Source organism: Tenrec ecaudatus, chromosome 7 (genome assembly GCF_050624435.1).
Source record: "Tenrec ecaudatus isolate mTenEca1 chromosome 7, mTenEca1.hap1, whole genome shotgun sequence".
NCBI classification, from domain to species: domain Eukaryota; kingdom Metazoa; phylum Chordata; class Mammalia; order Afrosoricida; family Tenrecidae; genus Tenrec; species Tenrec ecaudatus.
The window spans coordinates 54,523,801-54,528,915 of record NC_134536.1 but is presented as its reverse complement, the minus strand read 5'-3'; positions in this window follow the sequence as shown (position 1 = coordinate 54,528,915).

Here is a 5,115-nt window from a genome sequence, read left to right as displayed (position 1 = left end):
GATCCGCACAACCTTTGCACAGTCAATACAATGGTGGTAAAAAAGGCTTCTGTCCAGTGCTCTGATTTCTGCTAACAGGTCGGGTCCATCCTGATTTACCATGGAAGAAAGCCAGGCGATCTGCTTTAAAATGTTCAGTCACTGAAAGTCCCAGTGATTACCATTTGGTTCCCCATCCGAGGATGCCTCATGACTTGGACTGAACTAAATGGCACCTGGCTTCCTTCTCACGTCTTCTATAGCCTCCTGTTCTTTACCACCTCCGGTATCCACCTTTTTCTCTCCCTTTCAGCAGGCCTCTCCCTCCTCATTTCTGATGTGTGTGTTGGGGGTGGGGGTGTGCGGAGAAGAGGAAAAAGCAAAGCGAGAGAAAGGGGAGTAAAAGACATAACCAGAAGGGAAAAAATGAGCAAAGAGAAATACCGGGGGGAAAGCTCAGTGGCATTAGTATGAGTTTAACCCAGATGCTGTAGACTCATCCCTCATCCTTTGTGCCTTTGATGTAAATGTCTTAGCCTTTGAGTGAGTTTCTTTAGAAAGAGAATAATCTGATTGATCACTATTCTAGGTTTGTCAAAATAGCTTTTCACTTACTTTGCTGGATATACTTTACATTTTCTATTTCACTTTAGAGATGGAAGATTGTGTAAAGTGGGGGAAAGGGAATAGATTAAGTTCACAGATAAATTAAAGCCCACATTTCACTTTACCTTCTCTTCCTTCCATTCTTGAATAACCTTATATATTCACATGAAATATGAGGCGATCTGGGGTAAGGAAAGTGAAAAAATGAAAGATAAAATATGGTGGAAGGGTGAAGGGGGTACAAGAACGCTCTGCTGTGTAACCGACAGTAGGAGTCTCACCTCTGGGGCTGGCCCACGTTTATGCACTCCCTTGCCTTTATTTAAGGAGGCCCGGTGGCATAGTGGATACACTTTGGACTGCTAATGGCAAAGCCAGGAGTTCGCAAGCCAGCAGCCACTACATAGGAAAGACTCAAGAGGCGTTCTCCTTACAGTTCTGGAAACCCACAGAGGTCACAATTAGTTGTGATTGACTCAAGAGCGGTGAGTTTTATCTGTGGGGGAGAGAAAAGAGGCGTTCTGCTCCTGTAAAGATTGACAGTCTTAAATGCACAAGGGCAGTTCTACTCTGTCCTTCAAGGTCGCCGAGAGCCGGAATCGAATCGGTTTAGAGTTTTGGTCACACTTATTTACCCTCTTCCTATCCCTGGGTGGTTCATATGGTTCATAGCTGCTCATTAAATGGTTAGAGGTTTGAGTGTATCCAGAGAAGACAGACTCAAGAAAGGAAGTTCATCCAATTGGAGTCCTAATGGAAAAAGCAGCCTTTTGGAAAAAAAAAACAAAAAACAGCCACTGAAGCACAGGTCCAGTCTAACACACACAGAGTCAGTGTGAGCCAGCATTGACTCGAGGGTAACCCATCTGGTTTTTGCCCCTTGCTCTCTCCCTCTCGAATGGCCCAGGAAGTCCTCAGGAGGTCACAACCACTATCCCCAAACGTCCTGTCTGCATATCATTCTCTCTAGCAGAAGTTTTCTGTCCTGTAACTTAACCCCTTATGCTCTGCTCTCTACTCTAGCAGCCTCCCCCTCACTGCCATCAAGTGGATGCCACAGTGACCCCATAGACTCTCACTCCTTATGGAAGTAGAAAGCCTCATCTTTCTCCTGCAGACAGGGTGGTAATTTCAAACTGCTGATCTTGAGGTTTCCAGCCCACTCTTCACCAGCATGTCACCAAGGCTCCCTTATCTTGCAGCCAAGTGGCTGGTCAATCAACTACATAAATGTCCCGACGTGTGCATTGAAGAAGATGCTTTTCCCAGAGTTGTGAACAAACAAACATAAAAACCCTGATGTTTGCTGTTGACTCTCTGGAATTGTCTAATTCTCCTTGATTGTCTGGTTTGATGTCAGACTGTTCCAATGGGGGCGAAAGTAGGTCCCACACCTGGCGGGCTGGCATTCAATCCTCATTTACAATGAGGCAGTCTGCTCACTTCACCTGCATCTAAGGCTAGAACATCGCTACGTAGTGCCACAATATTGTTGATACATTGGAAAAGAACTTCAAAGCAAGCATGAGATCCGGGGGTAAATAAAGGAGAAAACCCATACATTTTAAAGCCTTCTCTTGGTTAACAACTTCTACTAATGATGGCAACAAAATTATTGGAGCCTACAATAAGCCATGCAGTGGTCAGACAGGTCACCGTATGACCAGTATTAAGATTTAAAAGTCCTTCAAAATTAAACACTTTGGGGTTATTAATGTTTCCTTTCCTCTCAACATTTTTATGTTGTGAGGAGGTATGGGAGGAAATGTATTAGCAACAGGAGGATGTGGAAAGTAACTCTGAGTACATTAAACATCTGTTGGTGGGGCCATTAGCACAGTGTGTAGATACTGCCACCTGGCCCTTATTCCATTTCGCTCGAACTTTAGTACCTGAAATCCACGGGGCAGCCGCGTTCCACTTCTATTAAATCTTTTACTGCTGCATTAGTGGGGACATAAGTGCCAATCAGTACTCAATGAGACAAAAAAAAAAAACCCTGCTTGCAGCAAAATCAAATGCCAATAAGAAAGTGGCAAGGGTTAAACATCACTTAGCCTCTCCCACTGGCTGTGGTCCTGACTGGGCAGAGGAAGTCCTCAGCGCAGTAAATGAAGATGCAGGCAGAGTGTATATAATCATGGTATTCAGGCAAGAGAAGTTCAGCTCCTTCCACTCTCCATCCTATACATTATGTTCCATTGCGAAAACAGATGGGTCATGGACAGGGAGCTAAAGAAAAGAAGATTGTTTAAAAATATCTCCATTGTCCCTAAATGCTAAGCTTAAATTGGCTGTTCTTTCTTGGAAAAGGCATGTGCACAAGCGCTTGCTCCGGGCCTAGCTTTATTTTTAGCCCTCGGTGAAGGCATACAATGTTCTCTCCCGACAGGGTGATTGAATTTACCAACTCAGAGCCACTCAGATCTGGTCATCTAGAAAAGATAATCAGCGTTCAGAAGAGCTTCCTGCCCTTCCCCAAACCAGGCTGTCTTTCTGGTTGGCATCTGTCCCCCTCCTTGATTAGGACTTCCTCTCCACCCCTCCTGGAGAGGTTTAGCATGTCTGCAGAGGTACTTCAAGGTACCAAAAGACCAGGATTTAATTATTCAGCATCTCTATCAAACTGTTTCTAGTTCTAGATTTGAAGGTGTAGTTTATTAATGCTGCTGAAATAAATGTACACACCCAGATGAGTTAGTAGGAGTGAGGACATCCAAAGGAGGTCCTTTGGATGTCCTCACTCCTACTAACTCATCTGTAGTCCCACAGACGCTTGGTACATGACATTCTTTGACCTTGCTCTTTTCAGTTCCCAAAAGAAGATCCTGTATCAGTTCTCTTGGTAGGTTGTTGGTAATATCCATTAGATATTTTGGAATATTCGGTCACAAATCTGTCACAAATTATAACTCAGAGATGTGTTTTGGATCTGGGGTTGGTGAGGCTGAACTGATTTACCAATCAAAATCATATCAAAGGTATTTGCTTTCCATGATTACTGCAGATTGAAGGTGTGTGTTACACATGGTCACATTGAAGTCTTCCGCATGCTTTGAAATTTCATTTAATTAATGCTAAACTGTTTCCCATTTCTCTTAGATCATTTATGGTACACTTTCCTGATCTGCAAAGCAAAGAAAAGGGTGGCCAGCTCTCTGTTCATGGACTGTTATTGTTGGTGGTGCCGGCGTGCCAGTTTCCACCCATATGGGCCCTGTGCACAAAGGAGGGAAGCAGCGCGCGGCCCTGTGCCGTCCTCACAGTGGTTCCTATGTGTGCCTGAGCCCGCACCTGGATTTATGGACACCAGAGGGGAAACATGCATTCGGAAGCTTGAGCATGAAGGTAAAGAAGAGCTACGGAGAGCATTGACTCTCACCTCTTCTCATTGTCCCCGTCCGACCTGCCCCTGCTCTAATTCAGGAATTCCCGGTCTCATGTCCCTCTTATCTCTGTTTTGCCAATTTTAGATCAACTATCCTACCTCTTCTGCTGGATGAACAATTAAAATGTCTTCATTAAAAAAAGTGTTTTGTTATCTCTTTGGAGACTTCCACCATCTCTGCGTTCTTTTGTCTCAGAATTAATTGCTCACTTACCAAATTTTGTAGTAGGTTATAATAATTATACCTCTTAAATTAAGGTGTAGATTTCTTAAGAGTAGAAATTATGTTTGTTTATTTTGAAAACACTGAACATTTCAAAGACTGGAGAAAGATACCTTTTTCACAGTCCGCTTTATAATTCAAGATCTAGTTCTAACCTCAAAGTGCTTGCATTTGGCAAATCCGTGTGGCAGAAAGTACAGATGCAGTCTGCTGAATTGACCCTATGATGCAGGAATTTATAATTGTGTTCAATGTATTGGACACAGGAAATTTATTAGGTCTTCATCAGCAGGAATGATAAAAAGCGGCATCAACAGATGTTGAGAGTATTTTAGAGCTCATAGTTACTCTGTAACTACTGGAAATGCTGATATTTTTATTCTTTATTTTAAAAATAAAAAGCAATGTGGTGAGATTTTAAAATGTGAAACTGCATTACTTGCCATTCTTCTTTTAAAACACACACACACACACACACACACACACCATTTTTCTCCAGCAGTGTGGTGAGGAATGTCGAATTGCTGACCTTTTGGCTAGCAGCACAACGTGTAACCCAGTACGCCAACAGAACTCAGATATACAGACATTATATAGATATGTTGTTGTATTTGCCATATACATTTTAATTCGCACAATCCTCATATGTACACAATAGAACTTTTCCATAGGGTTTTCCGGACTGTGGCCTTTCCAAAGCAAATAGCTAGTCCTTACTTGCAAGGCATTTCTGGGTGAACTTGAACTGCCAACCTTCTAGTTAGTAGTCCACTACTAAAAGGATACTAGTATGCAAGTACATATATACATTATACATACATTTACATTTCTCCTCCTACAAAATAGATAGCAATCTATGTACTATGTTCTAAATATTTTCCCCTTAACAATTTATGTTAGAAATTTCTCCAAAACAGTA